General features: G+C 37.9%; 1 long non-coding RNA gene across 1 annotated transcript in view; it reads left to right on the top strand.

The window, feature by feature from the left end:
- Positions 1-23,810, top strand: part of LOC107314413 (uncharacterized) — a 31,682-nt gene extending 7,872 nt beyond the window's left edge. The window contains exons 2-5 of the long non-coding RNA XR_004307514.2: positions 14,283-14,482; positions 14,616-14,839; positions 19,331-19,458; positions 23,663-23,810. This is a non-coding gene — a long non-coding RNA (uncharacterized LOC107314413). The remainder of the gene's footprint in view (positions 1-14,282; positions 14,483-14,615; positions 14,840-19,330; positions 19,459-23,662) is intronic.
- The last annotated feature ends 626 nt before the right edge of the window (positions 23,811-24,436 follow it).

The following is a 24,436-nucleotide window of genomic DNA, read 5'->3' on the forward strand; positions in this document are numbered from 1 at the left end:
CACTTCTTTTCCCTTTGTTGTGATACCTACTTAAAATATCAAAGCTGTGAGAAGTTCAATGAGATATTGAAAACTGAGTAACACAGGTTTTATATGACAATCTCAAATCCCTCCCTCTTTTTTTTTTTTTTTTTTTTTAAATTCTTTGCCAGTATCACTAGATGAAAAAGAAATAAAAAGTCTATGGGTGGGACATGAAGAACTGACAAGGTACAGCCAGATCAAAAAGAAGCCTCCATTAATAAATCAAAAGGCTAAACAAAGGACAGAACAGAGAAAGAAAGAAAGAAAAAGCATTTTGAATGCAGTAGCCTAGATTTAAGCTCTTCTAATTCGGCATTGTTTAGAACTCACAGGATAAATTCCTATCCATTCCAGCCTGAAGAAGAGGGATGGGGAGAAACAATAATTGTATGGTGCTGGGTTAGGAATCAGTTGACAGAACTAACATACTTTTCCTGAAGGTAAAAAGATAGACAAGATGGTAGTTGATGTTTCAGATTAAACATTAACATTTGCAGATTTTTGGTGTGCACAACTGTTAGTCTAATAAGTCTAAAGAAAGAAATGTGGGAAGAGTAAGAGCAGTTGAGCTCTGTAGCTCTGAAAGTACGCCAAGACAGTCTGTTAACTATTGCTGGATAGAAATAAAACCTATCAGCTAAAGGTGATAGGCAAATCATGTGTCATTTAACCTGGAGACAGTTATACATTTTCAGAAGTAACTTTCTAACTATGCTGATGATCAGTATGGTTAGGTATGAGAAGCAACTGATAAGGCTGCAAGAACTTCAAAGCACAGAGGCAGCTAGTAAAACACAACCGGTGATAATGTTTAGAAGAACATTTTATGAGGCTATGATGATATCCAGCAAATATTCCATTCTATGCGTAACTTTATGACCCAACCAGTCAATTAGCTCTTACAGTCCGGGGACAAGAAGTTCCTTTTTGAAATTTACAACATGTCATGAGTTCATATAATACCTCGGCATCCTGTTCAAGAATGTCTCACATTGAATCAGACTTTATCCTGAGGTTTTCAGTATCCAGTGTATAGAGATCCTGCCAAAACTGCAGGATAAAATGCATAACATTCCCAAAAGTGAAAATAGAATTGCGTAAACATATATAACAGTTCTGCATGACTTGTAATAAATAAATATGAACTACTCACAACTTCAGACTACATCATGTAAAAGTGAGCATATTTCCACCTGGAGAAAGTATTTAGTAGAATTTTAGAAATGTATTTCCTTATAATTGTATTTCTTAATGAATGCCTATATGTTCTGTAACAACTGAGTTATAGCCTGTAGGTTAGGGAGTTAGTAAGCAGGGGGTTTAAGTAAGTTTGTATAGGTCCTCTTGAGTGCATTGGGTTTGCATAGAAGGTGTATGCATCTGCGTGGGAGTTAGGATGATGTATAAGGAGTATGACACAGTAATAAATTGAGAGAAGACCTCATGGCATCCATGACTGTGTCTTTCACTCCCGGATAGTTGAGGTCCAAAGATAAGTCAGGTTAATTGGCAGTTACATCATAAGAGAAAGTCTGTTCTCAAAGGCTAGCCTAGATCCAATCTCTATAGTTGTATGGGAAATTGGTAATCTCAGCCTGAACCTCTGATTAATCAGCTGAGGCAAGTTTCAGGTCAGCTGTGGGAGCACAGGTGAGGGTAATTCAGAAGGGGTACAGCCTGACTCCACTTCCTCTAGACCTCATTTAAGGGCTGACCTCCACTAAAGCAGCATCTCTTTGAGACTGTTCCTTGTTGGAGATTGCTTCAGTGTTTTTCAGCAGACTGAAGGCCTCTATCAGGTGAGTTTTTCCTTTAAATCACATTTTGGGTACTTATTACCACCTTTCTTGTACCACCTTTGCATTATTGTCACTATACATCACTGTAAAATAGTCCTATCAAAAAGGAAACAGAGAAGTGAAGATTTGGTAGTCCAGATCCAAGCATCCTAGGTCTAATTTCTTGAAGATAACGTTGAAGTGACTGGTGTCTGTGAAGAGTGATCTGCACCTGCTGGTTTTATGCCTATTGGTACAGTTCTAATCCTTTGCAAATGCCTTTTGCTTTACTGAAACTTTCAGGCTGATGTAAATTTGGGGCAAATTTACATCATGGGGAAATTGAGGGCAAACATTTTTGTTTTCATAAATAATGTTACTTTTTTTTTTTTTTTTTTTAAGATAAATAGTTTTATCAAATGAGGCATCCACTAATGTACTTGAACAACAAAACCAAAGTTTTTAACCTGACACTTGAAGGTAGACTTGATAACCCCTAATCCTCAACTGCTCCATAATCTTTTCTTATTTTGTAAATTGCCTTTAAGAAAGCAGCCTAGACATGTCTTTGATGTGGATTTGTCCTTTATTTACTATACTTTCTGTAAAACTTTTGATAAGTTAAGATAACCAATAGGAAAATAATATGTAATTCATAATTTGATGCCTGTTGCTGAAGGAACTGTTATACAATACCACTGCTAAGTGGATTAGAGGTTCAGAATAAAATACATAGAAGTTATCCTCATATAATGTATGCACATATATGAGGTTGCATATACTCAAATCAGGAAGACTTTGTGTGGCTGAGAAGCAAAACATTTATTCCATAACTTCCACATGTTACATAGGGCTCCTTCCTTCACTTCTGCATCTATGTTTATGTGATCCACTACGACACAGCTTTCAGAAACAGTATTCCCTGTGACATGTAATGTAATTGTGCATGGGTACAAGTGAAAATAGGCATTTATAAAAATATAGGTGTGTGCATACATGTATGCATGTGCATATTCCACTAACACTCAGTGAGACTGTTACTGGACATCTTCCTTGACAATGACCTATTGTATACTGTTCATACTCAATGAACTGATACATTTCAGATTAATATGGCATTTAGCTCCACAAAAAATGGATCTAATTCATATGAAGTATGACATACAGGCAAATTTTAATAGGTGGAACCAGATGTACTTGCCTGAATTAGAAGTAGTTGGTTCTTCTATAGGCTGTATTTGTTTGAGTTACATCAGCACTGAAGATGTATCAGTGCTGCCCTGACAAACTGTCACTATGAAAAACAGTAGCTATATGCACACAGTAAGTGCACACTGCCAAATCATCTCTGCTTTTAGTAGCCCCGCATCCTGGATTAGCTTAGCTCAAACGTGATGCTGATGGTTGCATTTTCTTTCAGTATATTTGAGACTGAAATGAGTGGAAAAATCAAGGCTTTCAGCATCTTGTACAGTTGAACCTTTAGGCACTCTTGAAATTGATTGTGAGTTTCATCTGAAAATGAACATGTGCTGCTGTGCTGTTGTTGCCATCGGTTTGCGTAAAGTGATATGCCAAAAAGTCTCTTAATAGTTCAGGTTTGTTATTAACTCTAATATAATGGCTTAAAATTATGGTTTAAATGCTTAGGATTTTGTTCCAGAATGAGTAGCATTCAAAAAACATTTAACACTAAAAATGAACTTAAGCAACATTATAATTAGGCAAAGTCTATTTGGGGAATGTCAGAAAGAATGTCAAGAGTTTGTTGGGCCAGTGCCCAATATCAGCATTTGGTATAGTGAGTCTCTTCATCCCATTTAAATCCAAGATCACAGTGCTTTTCTTGATTGTGAGGCAAAAGGCAGGAGACTCTTTCTCACTCTTTTCTCCCAACATCTTCTAATGATCTTCACTTTTAAGATGAGTTCTATCTTTGCCTTAGAGTTCCGCTTTCATCTCTTTACTCACACAGAGAAATTCTGCAAGCTTTTCCAAAAACTGCAGGCATGAACTTGAGTGTGTACGTCCAAGCCTAAAGACTCTGTGCTGTCTCTTTATTGTTTAAAATAAATAAAGAGAGAGAGTAGAGCAGGAGAGGAGAAAAATGAAAAGAGGAAAAGACACTACTTTCCTTGCTTAGTGAAAGTGCTGGTTGTATCAGACAGTGTATTTAAGGTGATTTACATTTGTATTGTCATAAACAGCTACTAAATGAATTAGAATAGGAATTAGAATAGGATGATAGTACAAGGGGCAATGGGTATAAACTCAAACACAGGAGGTTCCACATAAATTTGAGAAAAAACTTCATGGTGAGGGTAACAAAATGGAACAGGCTGCCCAGAGAAGCTGTGAGGTCTCCTTTTCTAGAGACATTCAAAACATACCTGGGTGTGTTCCTAGTGACCTAATCTACGTGTTCCTGCTCTGGCAGGGGGATTGGACTGGACAATCTATCGAGGTCCCTTCCAATTCCTGACATTCTGTGATTCTGTCAGCAAGAATACTTTTTGTCTTCCCTTGTGGTAGATGACTTTGGAGACTATGTTGTAGAATTCATTCTTAGCACTTCAGATCATCTGACCATTTAATCCTGAGTCTCTTGTATTTAAGAGAAATTCTTTCATACTATCAGGGTGGCCAAATATTGGTCTAGATTGCCTAGAAATGTCTTGAAATCTCTACTCTTGGAGATAGTCAAAACTTTACAGAATCTTAGCAACTTGCTCTAGCTGGACCTGACTCAAGCAGGGGTTGGATTGTGCGATCTCTAAAGTGGTCTTCCTTTCCAAATTATTCTATGATTCTGTACTGTTGATGCATAAGAAGATAAATAGAAGGACATACTACATCTCCCTCAAATGACTGTGAAACTTGGGGAAAACAGGATGTGCTCTCTGTAAATCTTTGCTTAAATCTTCTCCACAAATATAAGTATTATATTAGAAATTAGATTGCACACTGCTTACTTTGGTTTTTGAATTGTAAGGAATCTACTGGCTTAGATTTTAGAAGTTAATGCCTCCAAATTCTTCCTATTATTCTTCTTTATCTTATTCTCTTTCCATGTTTAGTTATTCAAATTCAGGATTATCTTTTTTTGATCATGGATAGAATTTTTATGGCATCGTGAGTTGAATAGTCAGTCACTGGTAAACATCTATTTTTATTTATTTCTTTCTTTTTCACATAAAATAAGGAAACAATAATTTTTTTTCAATAAGAACTTCTCAAGAATTAGTCCAGCTGATAGGCAAATGCTGGACAACTCCCAGCTACCTACTAATTAACACATCAAAGTCCAAGAGTACAGGAAAATGATAGCATATATAAATAGATTAGATTGTACACAGATATTAGGTCTGGCTAAGTGTGGTTTATTTTTTGTTGGGTTTGTTTGTTTGTTTTACCAAGGAAGGGGATATTTCAATAGAAGACTAATAAATGAAACTTTAAATGTTTCCGGGTACAGTGACTCCACCAGTTCCTTAGGTAGCCTGTTCTAATGCTTCACCACTCTTTCTGAGAAGAATCTCTAATATCTGGTCAGAATCTCCCCTGGTGCAACTTGAGGCCATTCCCTTTAATCCTATTGTTAGCTACCAGTGAGAAGTAGCCAGCCCCCACCTTGCCACAATCTCCTTTCAGGTCAGAGCTATATGGTGTCCCCTGAACCTCCTCTTCTCCAGACTGAGCAATCCCAGCTGTTCCCCATGAGACTTGTGCTCCAGACCCTTCACAGCTTTTGTTGCCTTTCTGTGTACATATTCCAGGGCCTCAGTGTCTTTCTTGTAGTGCTGGCTTTTGTTCAGCTGAGCACTGACCAACACCTCCATATCCTTTTCCTCCACACAGCTTTCTGGTTGTTCTGTCCCAGGTCTGTAGCATTGCGCGAGGTTGTTGTAATCAAAGAGCAGGACCTAACCCTTGGTCATGTTGAATGCGTGTCCCATTTGGTGCTACCTCCATCTAGAGATAACACTTTATGAAGCAGCTATTTGTCTGTAAGCATGTACACCAAGCCTCTGGGCACCAGGGTCTCCATTCTGATATCTCTTCCTTCATGCTTTTGAAAACCAAGCCTGCTACTTCAGATGGTCCTTTCTGGTATATCAGTACAATCTATGTGTCTACTGGCAAACGTGGAGTATTTCAATCTTGCATCAAATTAAGCTAAGGGGAATTTGGCCCTGGGTAGCTCCACTATAAGGCTTTTAGAGGGACTGCTATTTGAAGTAACAGCATGAGTTGTGAATTTCCTGGTCTGCAGACACAGACAAATGAAACGGATAAACATTCTCTGAGCAAGGATCCCTTCATGAAAGGGAACTGGAGAAGTGGAAAGTCTGTGCTCAATTACATTAACAAGATAAATCATTTATGCACCTTGAATAGAGTTTGTTGCATGATTTAAAAACATCATCACTGTGTACAGTGTTGTCATTCCTTGTTAGTTGTTATTTCCTTGTTATTGGTTCTAATTCTTATTGCCTTTCAACTGTCCACATTCAGAAAGAGAAGTACTTGGGTTTTTTGTATTCTGTTGCTATGTAATGTGATATAAAACAAGTTTGGAGTGTCTCTCTGAATGCATGCCACCAAAACTAGGCCAGAAATCCCTTCCGCTGCAGCTGTTAATCATTAAATCATGGACCTGCTCAAGAAGCCCTATATCATTATGCCAAGCTGCATGAGAACCTATGTGAAGGTATTCATATGACAACTAAGAAATCCCCTGGAATACAGGATATGTGCGTCCTCTTTGTACTTTCGGATAGAAAAGTATTTTAGTTTTAACAGAACCACTACAAAATTCTGAATAGAATTTGCACACATTTATATTTGAATGCACTAAGAAGGAGAGAACTGATATTATTTTAGCAAAGATGGTCAGGAAACTGTAGAAATGAGAATTCTAGGAGAATAGAGGGGGGAAATAAAATTTCACAATCTGAAGTTTCTATAGACAAAGCAAAAAGAAATAATGCTTTTTTGAATTTTTTGGAACAAATGGGGAAAGATAATTTTGGGCATCATGTTTTCAATTTCAGACAGTGTAATTTTAGGCACTCTATTTTTATGGTGGAAATTTATACTTCAGTCAGTGTGTTTTTCCTGAGATGTTAACTACAGTAATGAGCAAAAATGCTATTTAAAAAGAGGGGGGGGAACAAAAAAAGCCAAAAAGCCAGTGTCTGTAATGATGCCAGGTTCTGTATCAATTTGAATCATAAGATTCTCAAAAATATTTGTTAAAATTCTGGGATGTTTTTACCAAACCTCATTTTCCAAGGACAGAATTTAAATTATCGAGATTTGGGTGCTTATTCAAACACAAATTTAGTGAAGTAATATTGAAATCAGGAGTGTTTTACATTTCCTCTTGATACACAGAAGTCACAGATATTCAGTATTTTTCTTAAAGGATGGCTTTTTATCAGTATTCACATTACTACAAAAGTCCTTAAAAACACAATTTGCACTTGATAAGTAGTTCTATGTGTTTAAAAGCCTGTCTTTTATACATTAAGGTGTTTTGAACTCTTTATGGCCTACTGCTGGAGCTAGGATCAGAGCAGCTACCTGAGCTGTAGTGGTGGGCATGGTAGCTGTAGCCCTGCCAAACGTAAGAGTGCTGTGCTGCAGGGATGAAGGCAGCTGATGCTGGTGTCTTTGTGAGACCATCACAGCAGCAGGACTGTGCCTCTGTCCTGTGCAGATACAGGACTGATGGACATCTGCGAAGAGCACATTTAGGGCCTCTGTTTTGATTAGGATTCTCATTTTTCCCCCCCCTAACTTGGTGGAGCTGCGATTTTTGGCAGATATGTGTCAGTAATGCTAGTCTACTTCACGGAAGTGTTGCAAGACATTCTTCAGATGTGGCACTAAGGAAAATGGTTTTGTGGGCATAGTGGTAATGGAGTGACAACTGGGCTAGGTGATCTCAGAGGTCTTTCCCAACATTTATGATTCTGTGAAGACGTGGTTAACTGCTGTATGCTACCTTGGAGATGATTAGGAGTTTCTCTGTAGCTGGATTTCAGACTCTATTATCATCTGTAGGAATTTTGCCACTAGCTTCAATATGGAGAACGTTTGGTTGTACAACAAAAAAATGAAGAACAGGTTTTATAAGACTCCAAGCATATAGTAAAAGTAGGATAAACCTTACTGCCTTCTAGCACAAAACAATATCGATTTGCTATCACTGACCTCCCACTGCTGAAAGCAGAATGATTAAGCAAAGGCTATTTATTTCGCTATAGATCAAACAGAGGCAACAAAAGACATCTCCCCCAAAGGTGGTTTGCTGCAGAAGTCAGCGCTCTTGTTTCCCTATCTGATCAGCAGATTCTTTCAGCTTGCATTGCTAAGCTCTGCCACAGCTCAGTCAGCCTCAGCCCTGTCATCAGTCTTGTTGGACAAGATGCCTGACTCTTCCCAGGCTGCCTGAGTGAATAACAGTGTTGCTCTGGCATAGCTAAAATACAATAGATGGGAGCTGGAATATAAAGTGGGGAATTCCTCACATACCTTCCCATTTTCATGGACTAATGGCAGCGAAGAAGGGGGAAAAAAAGAGTACTCTGGCATTCAGCCAGAAATTTCATCCGTTTTCCTTTTAATTGCCTGAAGTCACTCTACATTGTGTGAGGGTCCCCCCCTTTCCAGCCTCTCTTTTCTCCCTTCCTCCCTGCCCTGGCAGCTGCCCCCAGCACCACGTACTGTGGTGAGGGTGGGCCCTGCCTTTTGTGCAGCCCCCTAAGAGAACAGCACCTGGGTACTGGCACCAAGTGCTCAGGTTACCCGCAGTCAGCCTTAGCACGGGGCACAGGACTGCATCACTACCGTGGGTGAACAGTCTTAGCCACTGAAAATCAGTGTGATTGCAACAACATGCATCAGCTGGGGGTCTTCTCCAACTTTCCAACCTATATGCATCTAAGATGTCATCTCTCAGACTTTAATGAAATTCCAAATCCCCACCGCAGTTTGCTTACTTAAATCCCCACTGCATAGTCAGTGGGTAGAACAGCCCCCTCCCAACTCCGCACTACCAGGCAATGTTGTTGAGTTCTATTACACAGAGTTGTTTCATTCCACTTATGTTTGAATAAACTTTTATTTAGTGAGAAAGCATGTTAAAGAGCTTTAGTACAATCTTTGAGTCTTTATATAAAGAATTAGATGTGTTTGTGCACCAGTCATTTCAGTGAAGTGGATCAGAGTTCATCTACCATTCATTAGGTATCAGGTCCCTGAATATCTTACAGATTGAGATTTCTTTCCCAAACAGTAGTCAATATAAAATGTATATAGCTAAACAGATAGTGATGAAAGACTATAGTATTCTTTTACTGTATAACAATTTCAGTCTAATGGGATATTCTGTAGAACTCAAAAAGGAATGTATCTACTAGATTTTGTATTTTATGATGTTGTTCTGAGTCATAGGAGTTAGCCTTTAGTCTAACAGCTGCATTCAATCTGTATTTAATCTCAATTCTCAGATGACAATTATATGTCTTAGGGACATGGTTCAGTGGACATGGTGATGATTTGTTGACTGTTGGATTGGATGATCTTTAGTGTTTTTTTCCAATTTGAATTATTAATCTACAATTATATGATTTAATGATAACGTGATAACATATGATAACAATGAAATAAGAGAAAATAAAGGAAATTTGATGGATGGAGAGAAAAGAATATGATTCAAGTCTTATTTGGACATAAATATATAGAAACTAAGAAAAATGAAGTAGTGATAATGGAATTCATACTCCTTGGAAAACTTAAAAAACAAAACAACAACAACAACAAAAAACCTCCAGAACGTGCAAATCTAGATTTGGAAAGCAGGTTCTTCCTGTGTCTAATGTCTCAGCCTAGCGCTAAATGAGACCAGCTAGGGAGCTAGTGAACACTGGCAAGCTGTGTAGGATCACCTTTGGCTCCAAGCAGGATCTAAACCCCAGTTGCTATAACTGCATTACCTGGTTGGAGAGCAGAGCACAGTGTGGGCCCTCTTCCATCCACTTTGCCTTCAAGCTAGCAACTAGAGAGGAGAGGGATGTACTGCTCAGGTGTCTCTAAATTGTGGGCAGCCACCCTGCCTTTAATAGGAGCCAGTGAGAGTGATGGCCAAGAGCTAGCCTTGACATCAAAAGACTTTGGTTCAAGTTGTTTGATTTTCAGTATGAACTCTAGCACATTCCTGAAGCACAAAGATGGCCTGTTGATTCATATCTTGATGTTATCACTAGAAATACTGTCTTAAATCAGGACTATGTAGAGATGGATAAGTGTAAAAAGCTGAGAAGCACCAGTAAGGGAAAGATGTGGATGTCTAGCCCTGGTGAACAGGAGTAGAGATGGGCAAGACAGGGGCAATCTCTTGTTTTGGAGCTGTGATTTCAAAGCTGTGTCACTTGCCAGGATGCATCATGGATCCACAGAGCTCATGGCTGCATGTGGCAGATGAGGATGGCACTGCTGCACTGGGCAGTGATTTGTGTCCAACCACACTTCCACTGCAGCCAGGGAGACACAGTGACGAGGAATTTTCTGTGTGCTCCCGCTGGGCTAGTGAAGGGAAATCTTCCTTGACTTCCCACCATGCTGCAAATTCACCTTCCCATAACTGAACTGACAGCACCTGCAAAGCAGGGCTAACAACAGGAAGGAAAGAGGGAACAATTCAAATTATGGGATACTTAACTTTTATACAAAGAAGAGCTGTAAAAAGCATAACAGAAAGAGGATGGAAATGCAACAAGTGGCTAGAGAGGGAGAAATAAAGCAAGTTTTGAAAGCACTGTGGGATGTAGTGTTCAGTGAGCTCTTAGTAAAGGTTGGCATTTGTGCACTGATTACATTTCTAACTTACCAAGAACTTTTCGTTCAGAGATCTGTGGACACCTAACATGTTTTAGTGTCAAAGTCACCACATTTGCCGGTAGAGCAAGCCAATTCTGGAATGCCATTAAAAGCAAAAGCTGTCTAATGTTCTACTTTTTAAGCACAAATATCAAAGAGAGAGAAAAAAGGGTGAGTTGGAGGGATGGGGAGGAGGGAGGGGAGAGTCAATTGCTTTTGCAGAAACTGCAGTTTCTTTCAAAAAACCTGTCATTGACATCTTTCCCCAGAAAACATTTTGTCATGCACATGAGTGTATGTCTTTAAGGAGATCAATCTAGAGGAGTCAAACCAACAATCATCACGTGACAGATTTTCAGATGGTGTTCTCATCAATCACACTGATAATGAGGTGGCAAATTGCTGTCTTATTGCAAAACCAGAAAGACAACTACCCCAGTAGGTGTCAATGAATACGTCAAAGGATTGTCCCTAGGGGAGTCCGAGGAGGTTCTCAGAAACCTTTTTGTGAAGCTTGAATGCAGAATACTTTATTGATCACTAAAGAATTTGCACTGACATACTATTTCCCCATGACATTTGAACCACCAATTTCCTAGCTCATGGTGAGTACCTATTTGGTGAACACTCCGGGAGTGTTCTTTCATCTTTAGATACACTAAGAAATCTTGTTTTAATATTATCTTAGCCTTTCATCTCCTGAAGAATATCAAAAGAAGGTTTTACAGGTTATATACAGACAAAACGTCTGAAAATGCTTAATGGTCGTGATCCAATAGTGATACTGCAGAATTGATTTACTTAGATTTAGATTATATTCTGATCTATTTCCACATACTGAATAGCATTTTGTACACTTTTTTTTTTTTTTTAGTGGAATAGTCCTGTTTATGGAGCAATCTGCTATTAATCTGAAGAGCTGGGTTATCAGTATACTGACTTTGGAAGATAAAACGGTCCTTTTGTTTTCCATTTTCTAAGTTTCTTAGCATCTGAATTGTAGCCCAGTACGCTCCTTCACCCAGAGATCATATTGCAGTGAACTGACATTACCACAGGTTATTTCCCCAAGAGTTTTGCTGGCAGACAAGTTCTTTGCTGGGCCTGGAGTACTGCAAATTTTGTTTTCCCAGTATTCAAGTGATAACGGTAAAGATTTATTTTCTCTCATATTTTTTCTCACACTTACTACTGTGAAAACAATATGGGATGTCCTTTTCGATTCTTAGGCAAATAATATTGCAAGAAGTGAAATAGTAATTATTGTACTCATCCTGCATTGATTACTCTCAGCTTGATTGTGAACCTGATTTTGCAAGATTTCACTCAGTGTTTAATTGAAACTTGCGCCTAAACTGCTTTTGAAATCATTTCAGCAGTGCTTACAATTCTCAGTTTTGGTATTGAAAAGGAATATAAACAGATAAAATTTGTTCCAAATTATCTTGAAAAACACCTGCATAAAAATATTGAGTTAAAATCTGTAACAAACAAACAAAAAAATAATATATATATTTATATAAGTAATACTGCACAAAAATCTCATGTTGAGAAAATTCATGTTTCAACAAGAAGTATACTAATGCAAATATTTCAGTCAGATACTGACTCTTTGTGATGACTGGTCTTGAGACTACTAATGTGAACCATAATTGGAATGACAATTTACTAAAATCCATTGATTTGAGTGATTGAGATCAAGTGTTTGGGGGACACAGCCTTGCTGATGTATACAAATATAAGTGCATACTTGATAAATCACAGTGTTAATGGTGATTAAACACTGTTATTTAGTATACATTTCCCTTGCAATTGCACTGAAACTTCTGACATAAAACCATACTCGTTTCTCACATGCAGTCATACCCTGTGCATACTGGGTTTTGTTCCATCTTAGAGAATGTTTTGCTATCAAAGCCACAGAAACGTATTTGGTTTTACTTTCAGCTTTTGTCATATCAAGCTAAGAACATACAAAGCACATTGCTTTGCAGGATGTCGGAAGTTAGAGACTGGAACAATGTCTAGGATTGAACCTGCTTCTGACTTTTGACATTCCATGAAAAAATATACCGACTCACATCTCTGCCTCAGCATTATATTATGAGTAATATATTTCAAAGTATTTATGAGCCTTGTCTAATTCCAGTTAAAGTTAATGGAAAAATTCCCAATGAACGATACTGATAGTAAATATAATCTTGCTGGGTTGCCAAGGGGCCAGCTGTGAAAAGACTGCTATTGTGATAGATACTAGCAATAGCAAGCTAGGAACCTATGATCTAAACAGACAGGACTACCCCATGGGGAGGGAACAAAATAGCCAAGGAACTGAATGGCATCCTATTATACCATGCGTAATTGAGTTGTATCAGTGTTTAGTGTCTTGGATTAATCTCCCAATTAATCCATTTGGCATTAAAAACTTGAACCAGAGAAAATACAATTGCCCCTTAATTTTTTGTTTTGAATCTCCATTATATTTGGGTCTCAGTTCATTTTCATTTGGTTTGTTACCTGGGCACTTAAAAGATGAAGAATGTGGGACTGCAGGTGAGGTAGCAAGAGTTATTTTCAAAGTCAAGGGAACATCAGAGCCTGTGTGAGCATCACAGGAATGTCCATAGTATCTACCTTAGCATGTGGAGTAGCCCTTCACGTATTTAGTAAGCCTCCTGGACATCTGCTGTGAGAAGTGCTATTGAGACAGGCCCACCTTGGGATTTAGGACTTTGGTCTGTTCACAAGTTCAAAACCAGAGCAGCAAAAACAGACTTTGAAATTCAGTGATGCTACTGCCATCTCCAGCTGTCCTCCTCTCATGCTCCCCCACAGGCATCTAGCTTGGATAGTGGTGAGTGTTAGCAATAGAAGCCTGTAGACCATTTAGACTCAGGAGAGATAACTGTGTTTTTCTTTATTTCACAGATTTAAATACTGGGTCTTTCTTTGTCTGTATATGTGTACCATATGTGCTTCTGTACTGGACAGTGTCAGCACCCTGGAAAAGAGTGGGTCCTTTAGCAGTAAGATCTGGCTCCTTTTGCCTTGACCAATAAGAGAGACGTTTTTCAAGTGATATTCAAAAGAAATATTTACAGGCTGGTTGAAGTACACGATCTCGCTTTATCACTGAAAAAACAGTGATGTAAAATGCAATTAAGTGAAGCACTAGACTCCCTTGACCATTCCTTTCCTTAATGACACTGAGGTGGGGAGGATGAGGGCAGGGAGGCATGAGGTTGGCTGCAATTCTGAGCCTTCATTGAAGCCCCTACAAATTCTTGGTCATGTTGTCCCAGATTTGTAAGAATTCTGATGCACTATAAGTAGTGAAAATGCACAGCTGCTGTTCACATTCTGAAATTAGTCTCTACCCAAAAGGTTCTCTTGGAGGATTATGTGATCCTTTCTTGCCACCCACTCACTCTGTCATTTCCTAAACTCTGATGTTTTTTACAGCATCTCTGGCAGTTAAAAGAACATATGTACATGTATATCCCCAGAGCAGACTGCAAACATGTTTTTAGAAGTACACAAGAAGACATCTATTTCATAGGTCAAACCAAAGGAATCTGGCTTTTATTGTTAAAGGACTCGAGGGAACACATGTACTGCTGTTGGCTTCTCTCCACACCCACTCTGTGAGATGACTACAGAATCATTTTATTGAAGAAAGAAGACTACATAATTCAAGCAATGGGGTCAAAAGCCTGATGTCTACAGGGAAAGTGCACTGGTTTTACTTCAGCTGCATTTTAAATCTTGGCTTTAAAGCCTGGTTAAATAATTAGGTAAGTAGATTAATTTAATTTAAAGCCAAGCTAATTTAAGACAAACTAATAGCTTCTCTTTTTACGCTAAAATGAATATATTCCCACAAGAGTTTGCACTGATTTATCTAAATCAATTAAATTCATATCCCAGGTCAAATCAGTGCAACATTCCCGTGTAACTATGGCCTTAAAAAAGGATTTTGAAGATAAATATCTCAGTTAAATACTTAAGCTGCAGTCTGAAACCTGTTGAAGTCAATGAGACAGGAGAGAAAGCTGCCAACAAGACACTCTCCGAAGTACCTTTCTGAATCAGTGGCTTCATTCTGTTCTAAGGATCAAACCTCCATTTCAATGATTCATCTCAGGATCATGGTGAGTTAATATTTTCACTTCTTCCATTTTGGCAGATGGAAACTTATCATAGAAGTTCTTGCATGAATGGGTCAAAGTTATCTGTACAGTTGCAGCAACAGCCCAGCTTAAGACAAATCAAAACCACAGAAATATTTGCATAAGTATTCAGACAACTGCCATGTGCTTTGTGGTCATGACTGCTCCAGCATCCCTAAGCATTCTAACTATTACAATGCCACAAACTGTTATCATCTTTTCCAGCAGGATAGATGGGTAATGGATTGTTAGTGTGGGTGCAGCTGACAGTAGGTTTGTCCAGATCCTCCTGAGACCCAAAGCTCATTTGCAATGTATTAATATTCATATGTTTTTCTTATTTATGTTTATTTACTTCTAATACAAGCTTATTTGGGAAGAGCTGTTCTCTTCCACCTTTAGTCCTATGCTAGTTCTACATCCTTATCTTTGTACACACTCCTATGAATTGTACTTAAGTGCAGTACTTCATCTGCTTTCAGCAATCCAGTTTGGAATTTGCATCTCTTCCCCATGAAAGCAGGTGAATCGTTGCAATCATTGCGAGGTGCTTGGGAATTTCTTTGACAAATGAGAGGGGCTCTGCTCTCCCATGAAGAACTGACAAAGCATTTTCACGTGCTGCAGGCCTTTTACTCATGCATGCGGTAGCACTTGTATTCAAAGTAGTAGGAAATGATGGATACTTTAAAAATGCTTCGTCTTTCATACAGATCACATATTTACTGTGTTGTAATCAGAACTTGGCAGTACAAAGATGAAAAATCTGTGTGGATCAGAGCACTGTTTTGTTCCCCACCTCCACCCCCCACGCCCTCCCCATTTCTTCTAGAGAACAGCAGCATGCCAAAGAGCATCTGGGATTGTCAAAAGGCAGATGGGTCCATAGGGTCTTCACACCTGATATTCTTTACACTGACTTGTGGAGTGAAGCCACTGCATGAAATGGAGAAATATATTCCTTCACCAATTGGATGCTTCTCTCTCTGATACAAGTAAACTCCTGGCAGAGAGCCCCACCTGACTCCCATGTAGGGGTGCTGGGTGTGGTGTATGGAAATGTCTAATATACAAGTGATGCTAAACCACACTTGAATAGTTGGTTCAAATTATGGCTGCTCTTGGGTTTTTCTGGTGAGTGAAGCTGTGAAGACCTAGCCCTTCTATCTTTCAGCCTGCTGTCCACTTTTGCAAACTGTTCACAGCCCCGACCTTGCCTCCACACTGAGATGAAGGCTGTGTCCATCTGTGATTTCTGCTAGGACCACTTATATCTTGTCTGGAGCTCTTCCTGACAAGAGAGCTACCTTGATGATTTTTGTCTACCATAGTTCAGTAAGAATAGTTGCATGAGCAGTTAATCCTAGGGGATAAAATACAAAAGAAAGGCAAGAAATCAAGATATCCTGTGATCAGAGTTAAAATTGCCTAAAGATGTGATATTTGAATCAATAACTGTGAGTTCTTGCACAAAAATGATGATTGTAAGCTGTCTAGGTGGTATATGGAAAGGTCCTAGCAACTCATCTTAAATTATGGCTCCCAACTATTAGCAAGTTATGGCTTGTGATCAGTTTAATAGCTGCCCATCAAATCATGCAGGCAATAAAACTGATCCACAAAAACAAGATAGAATTTGGTAAAAAGATAACGATGTGCAGTGTATTCATCCAGCTCCAGACAACACAAATAGTCCATTACTTTTCCTGAGTATATTCTGTACAGAAGTAAAATATTTGTAGGAAAGCTCATCATCAATGAAGTAAAACATTTTGTGACTCAGACAAAAGAGTGGCACTGTGGCATACAATCTGTAACACACGTTTATGTAATTTCTCAGGAGTGGACAAGTAAATTAATTTTGTATAATGAAAATGCTAACTGGAAGACCAGCTACCAGTGAAGCTGATAAGCTTATTCACTTTGTCTTTCTGGAAGAGAAAAAGGAGGAAAAAAAAAAAAAAAAGCATATAGAATCTGATTCTGATCTCCTTTGCACTCAGCTTAAGTGAGAACATAATTAGGCCCACTCATTCTTCCTTTAAAAAATGATTTCTTTCATTAGGACTAAATGCTGATAACAGCATGCTGGATGGGTTAGGGATTTTTTATAGTGTGGGTGAAAAGTTAAATATGTGTAGCAACAGCATATGTCTGCACAACCAGATCTACCCCCTTTCTTTAGAGAGCAAATTGGATGCAGAAGACAACACATTTGCAAAGGGATGTTTCAATGTAAAAGAATAATGTAATTTCATCAGTTAACGTGACTGAAAAATAAGTCCAAAAGGAAATAGAACTATTCTGATTTAATCCCAGACAAATCAACACATCTTTAATTTCCTGCAGAAGAAACTGTGCTGCTGGTGAAATAATCTTCAGTTTTATGTATAGGTGCCTCAATAAACTAGGGAATAAAATAGAAGTTTATCTGTTTAAATTCTAAACATGCTTAGATATCTGTTTTTATTAATTCTTTCTTTTTTTTTTTTTTTTGTTTTTGCTTGTATCTACAACGCTACATTTTTGCTCAGCTACAAAGAAAGGCAGGATGCAAACAAAGAAATAAGTAACTGAAAGTCTGATAGGCTTTGCTTAAATATTCATAGTGCAAAAGAACTGGTAGGTTCTGACTTCAGCTTATGCTGTGCTTCTTAGAGAGCTATCTCCAAGCCTTAATTCCCTCACTTACAGTCTTCTTGTAACTGGGAAGTCATGATGTGAATGAAGCCAGTTACTGCATTTCATATGCAGCTTTTCCAGCACAGATTATACTGACTGTGAAGGAATCAAACTCTTCTATCTTACATAAAATTATTGATGGAGAATACGTGAGTTCTTAAGCATATTAAGTAAAAAATCTGTTAATTTATCTTGTGATGTGTTTGGCTCTGATGGGAAGAAAACAAGATTTTACATATGGTGCTAACACTTTCCCCCTAATTTTTCATAGTTTTTAAACCAAATAAGAATTATAAAATGCTGCAGGATCTAAGCAAACAGACTGCATTAGAAACCTAGATAAAAACACAGATAGTCTAGAGACAATATGGGGAAATTTAGGTTTATAATTTCAAGGATTTTTTTCTCATGGGAAAAGTAGCACTTTGCTTTAATGAAAGAAAATAAGTAGCTAGAAGCACAACCCATTTGCTGTTTGATGTAACAATGTTATCTACTCCTTGGGCTTTTTTTTTTGTTTCTGTTCAAGGCATAAAATAATTATTGGAGAGGGCCGTTTCATCTCCTTGGAGTACAAAAGTCCTCTTGCTAATTGCCACATCAAATGACTAGAGGACCCCAATGGAAAACTTCAAATGACTGTGAAAAAATTCAGGCCATCACTAAATGCTGGGCACTTTTTGTGTGTGTGATTTCCCATTGCAGATTAGGTTACTTGGGTGTGGGCTTATCACACAGGAAAGGCCTGGCTGCAGATTAGTTCTGCACCATTGCAGGTCTGTTATGCCAGTTTCATCCTTGACCAAATCGATGGCTAGCACCTTTATTGTATTTCTGTGATACGAAAGAACGCTGGACTGTCCAGGCAACAAAAGAAGCAGCAGAAGGCCTACTGTGTTTCTAAAGTGTTACTTCTCTACTTTTTGTCATGCACCAGTGACATGAGTGCCAAGTCCCAGACTTAAACCTCACACAGAGTCAGAAAAAAGCTGTCAGTCTCGGCTTGTTCAAAGACATTTCCTTTGTGAAGATCAGACTAAAGTGGCATGGTCCATATACTCCGTAAAGCATGCCAAGGAGTCAGAAAGTCAAAATCTGCCTTTGTACTTATTGCCATTCACATTTTCCTCCGTAGCTGGTGCCCAATTACCAGTGCTGTAATTTTTCTCTATTGTTAGAAAGCCATAAGAGTTAGCTACCACTTATCCAATCAGGGTCACGACCCGATGTATTTAGGCTTTGCAAATATAAGTAACAGTTCCCTTATCGGTGTCACCAGGACTCTTTAACACTTAGCAAGCAGAAAGATAAATATACTTGGCAGATACAATTTGATCCATTGCTAAGCCTTCCATTTTACCAATGACCCATGGTGCTCTGCCATTCAAGAGTATGTTAACTGTTATAACCTTATACCCTTCGCTGCTGGCTCAGAAACTGACCAACTTATGCTCCCAGGAAAGACTTCTATGACAGCCTGTAAACCTGATCTGTAACACAAGGGTTTGCTTTGGGAAGCCAGTGATGATTCTGAGTTTGTTTACACAAGTCATGCTCTTAGCATTTTCCTCATGATTTACAGAAGGGCAAGAGCTGAGCTCTATCTCAGGCCTACTTACTTCAGGGAAGATGAAGTAAAAATGAAGCTGAGTTCTGTATTGTGATCAGAAGTATCTCTTCTTACTTACAGACATTCTTTGATTATCTGGCAAAATCATATTTTGCTATAATGTCACTTTAGAACTCAAACCTATCCTGAAAAGTTCTGATAGCATTCTTCTTCTCTTTCAGGTGCTTTCTTCTATCTGTCAGCCACAAAGCCTACAAGACAGAGGACAGTGCTGTAAAGGCCTGGCTGCAGGAGAATGCTGCAGGAAGCTGAAGAGAGCAGATTTGCAGATATACATTCCATTACAAAGGTAATGTGCACTTACATATACAAGTATACAACACCTAAAATTGCAGGTAGTTGAGAATTATTTCTTCCTTTTGTAATATTCTAATTTATCAGTAACCTCTAAATGATGTGGTAAAATATTTTCAGAAGATGGTATCTGTTTCTTTGGCTCCAGTCTTCAGTGCTGGGAAAATGTGCTAGTGGCTCTAAAAAAATTATAACCAAGTTTCTTTTGCATTTGTATTTCCTAACAACTAGGTCCAAAATAAACTCAAAGAATTGCAGTAATTCAAGATGAAATTCATGATATACAGTTTAAACCAGAGCAAAATGAGCAATGTCACATGAGACACCTTAGAGTTTCACCCAAACTCTAGCATAATGCTGTTTCAGAGTGGCAGAAGTGCTTGAACCAAAGCCAGCAAATGCTGTAAGGTCTGTATTACTTTGCTTGTTTACTTTAGGACCTTTTAAACTTAAGTCTATCTATCCCTCTAACAGGTATTGAACTAAGTCCTTAGCAGAATTATATTTAGAAGGAACTTTTTAGAGAAATGGCTGAAGATACAGCTTCAGATCTGGAGAAGAACCTTTTTATGTAGAATAGGACAAGAAAATTGTGTAAGTCGTATGATAAAACTATCAAGGTGACTGGAGCTTTTGACTATCTTGTAAAATACATCTTGATTAACTATAGATCTGAAAGTTTGAGGGATTAAGTTTCTCAATAGAGAAACATATTTCTCATTTATCACAATGAAAGTTCTAAATGCTATTTTGAAATCTAAATTTGCAACTGAAAATAAGTTCATACTAAAACAAGTAGGCACTGACCAGTCACACTCTCTAGACTACTGTGCGAATCTCCTTATTCATTCTCACTGTACAGTTTCTTTGACTCTCACAGTGAGATCTTATTTATATCACTATAAATTGCATGGATGGCAAACTAGGAAAATGAGAACTGTACTGTTCTGTCAGTTTCTGGCCTTATGAGACATTTGGCAATGAGGCAGTGTTTTGGAGCATAAGCAATAGGAACTCCATCACTACATGACAGGGGACTGCTTTGGAGGTTGCCATTAAGAATCTCTTTCCAGTAAGAGCAATATGCCCTGGAAGAAACAATGCTGAAGGCTTTCTAGCAGCATGAGGATAAAGGAGTTTTGTAGAAAGAATAATCAGAACATGAAATTAGTATGCTAATACATATCTCCACATTGTTTTGTACCACTGACTGCTAATATCATGAAATTCAGTAGAATCCCATTATCAACCACGTTTGGTTAGACAAAAAGCAACACTGGCAAACACCAGAGCTTGCCCTTGTACTAACCATGGAGACTTTACACCTACAGATATATGTATTTATTTACAAGGAGCTTACAGACTGTTTTCAGTTATTTTTACTGTGTAGGAATTTTTTATGAGCATGAAGAACAGATTCTATCAAAATATTTTTGTTAATTGAGTGATTATATGCTTTAGTTTGCTAGGGTACTTAGAGAATACTACTTAATGTATTTAAATACTACTTTGCTGGTATACGAAAGAAGACAACATATTTTGAGAAAAATAACCTAGTTCTTACAGTGGAACCTTATATCTGAAAGAGTAGCCAAGACTCCTTATTCTTGTAAAATGATTTAGCCAGAAATAATGGCTGAACAGCAGTAGCAATTCACTCATCTATGCAGCTGGGTCATGACTGAGTCAGCAGTTTAGTCAAGATTAAAGAACATGGTCAACCTTTCCACTTGAACGTATATCTGTGCACATAAAGAATTGTTTGGTCTTTTGTCCCATGTCTGGAATTCAGAGGTGAATTTATGCACTTTAATGTAGCAAGCTTCCTCATCCCCTCTCCCACATAGAAGTTAAAAGCTTAATATGAATAAAATGTACTTGGTCAGTTTTATACTCTGAATAACAAGGAAATGTTGTGTTACAACCAGTGCTTTCGAGATTATGAATCCAATATTTTACCACTAATGGTGCAACGTCAGCTTTATTGCTACTAAGGTTAGAAGCCAGAAGAGGTCTTATTTCTTTTTTAGTTGTTAAGAATTGCCTGAACAAAATGAAGAGAGAGGAAAAAAAAAAAATAAAGGGACTTGCTAAACATCCTGTATATTCTTGGACAAAGACATTACACTGACAAGGTGCCCTTCCTCCTTGGAAAGACTTTGTTGAGTTGAGTGGTTATCACTCCTAGTTAAAATCAGCAGGTAGAAGGGTATACCCGCTGATTACATGGCTTCTCTAAGTCCAAGTGGTTTCTCCCTCTGGGTGCTTCTTTCCTCTTCCTTTGAAAAACCCTGACTGACTGACATTTAGAAACCACTGTGAATAAATAAATTAATGCTTGGAGATTTTATTTTTTCTTTTCTTTTAATACCATACAGTCTTCAAAACTACTAACATATTTTTAGAGCATATTTTCTGATAGTTTCTAATCCAATAGACGATGATTTAGTTGCACATCTATCTCATGGTATTATGCAACAGGAGATGCAAAGGCTAAGCAGAATTTCCAAGGGTAGTGAAGTCTGTGCTTTGATGATACAGTACAAACTTTGCAAGCATGGCTCTACTGCTGCCAACTGAACTTCTAGATTCAGACTCTGCTAGTCTTAGCCCCATATTATAGTAACATTATTGTTCAGCTAAATCTCTAGTGCAGTTGCCTTAGAGTTTGTATCCTTCAGAAATAGTTCATGGAAGTTTTCTTTTTATGTGGCAGCTACACGGAACTTAAAGCAGATGATATATTTTAGGCTATCACTCTTATCTGGAGTTGAGATGCTCAGGAGAATTAAGAATTCTTTTTTGCCTTTTAATGATGTGTTAGACCATGGAGTTTCCTGAACATTTAGCAAAGGGATGTCAGGGTGAAACAGCTGCACATATTAAACTAGCAGTGAAATCCAACTCCTTTTCATCTCCTCAGTTATACAGCTTTTTGTGAAATTATTCCACAGGGCAATGTGTGAATAACTGTTAGCTAATGTATGATCAATCCAATTTTAAGGTGGTACAAATGGGACTGCCCACGTAGTGCTGACATAGGTGATGGAGCCAACGCTGAGAAAACACAGTGTCGTAAATTGATTCAAGTTAAATGACCTGATTCTTTGCTAATTATTTTATAGTTCATTGACATTCAGAAAATGTGAGAACTGCAAACCTTGTAGCAACCAGGTGCCACGAGATGGTTGTAAACAGAAAGTCTTTGATGCAACAAATGGTATGTAGGGGCAGCTCCATACAGGCATTTTAACACAAAGGCTCACTTACAGAGTTATTGCCAAAATAAAAAATAAATCAGGCCATAATAGCTATTTAAATCCTGCTTGGAAAACTCTTACATGAAAGAATCTGATGCACTGACCTTACCTTTCCCTATCAGTTCCTCATCTCTTCTCTAGTTACAGTGTAAAAGACATTTACAGAAAGTATAAAGAGAAGTCACCTAATTATTAATGTCAGTATAAAAGAAAAGCATTTCTGGAAACAGACATTGGATTCAAAAATCACTTTGTAATTTATAGTAGAAGTTAGAAATCTTCAACATTATTGTAGGAACAAGAACACAGCTAAAATAACACAACATGTTTGCAAATACCCTTCACTCTCCTTCAGAAGAAGGCAGGGTGACATAATTGATAGTACATTTAAGTAGAGTGGAAAAGGAGTACTGATGGAAATGTTTGATTTTAATCAGGTTTTAAATCAACAAGCAAGATACACTGATTTACAAGACTGGCTCTGATCTTATTTGGTGTTTGTTTTTCATTGTTTTCCCATTAAAAAAGATTATTTCTTCTGCAAGTGACAAAGCCTGCTTCTTCTTTTGGCTTACCAGAAAGTTTCCTTTTGTCTCTTCATATTTATTTCAGAGTTTTCCTTGCCTAGTAGGTATTACTCATGCATTACTCAGATCTTTCAAGCTGCGTTCAGAAAAGAATTTGGAGCTAAACTAAATATAAAAAACAATATTTTCCCAAAACTAAGCTAACTGAAATGCAAAAAGAACATGACACAGTTTTGCCAAGACAGGGCACTGGTAGATTTCTTAGATCAAGGAATGTGATTTTTATGTATTAAACTAAATTAATTGGCCTTTGGTTGCTACAGACTAGGATCTGATACTTGCTATATATTGTCTCTTGTAGTCTGACTTAATTCATGGTTTGGGAGTCTGAGACCATCTTCTTTGCCTTCAGATCCTGAGGAGTTTCAGAAGTTAGTGTCAACTTTTCACTGTACCAGACTAAAAGAACAGACTAAAATGGATATCTTCTATAGTGCAACAAGCTCTGCTCAAAGAAGCTCACCCAGCAGCCAGTTCAGTGCCTTGGCATTTGTTAAAAGGTAAGCAGAATTAATTCACTGTTGCCAGAAAAGATGACAAAGTCTCATGTTGCTGATCTCTGTTCAGAGGATTTGACTGCAGAGATGAAAAATAATAAGTAAAAAGCTCAGGGTCCATTCATGTACAGTTCTTGTTTTTATCCAACTTCATAACAAACCCAAGAATGTTACATCCTTCCTTTTCCTTCTTCCAAGCTGGAACATTTTCAGATGATTTTGTGATGTAGTTTAGGATATCTCTGTGATCAAGCATCTCGTATAAAAAAATCATAAATTATAAGCACTTAAAAAACCTTCAAGCATTTGTTTATCGATCCACGGTTATTCCAAAATGCAGTCAGGGAAGGTTTTTCTAGGACCAATGGGGTTCTGTATCCAGGGCTGTTCTTGCTCTGCAGGGCACAGAACATTATTTCCCAGAAGTATGAAGTTCCATTTTTCCATCTGTATCAATGTAAACATCAGTGTTAATACTCGTGTCTAGAATTCAGAAGAAAAAAAGAGATGAGGAGAAAAAAAAAAAAAAAAAGTAATGTTAAATTGCCAGCAATAATCATCATTAATTTCTGAAGTTCATCCCTGGGAAAAAATAATTGAACTTTTTGCCACTGTGATTATAGCAGGAA

The sequence above is a fragment of the Coturnix japonica genome, chromosome 5 (assembly GCF_054131305.1).
Source record: "Coturnix japonica strain WE chromosome 5, WE-NBRP24, whole genome shotgun sequence".
NCBI classification, from domain to species: domain Eukaryota; kingdom Metazoa; phylum Chordata; class Aves; order Galliformes; family Phasianidae; genus Coturnix; species Coturnix japonica.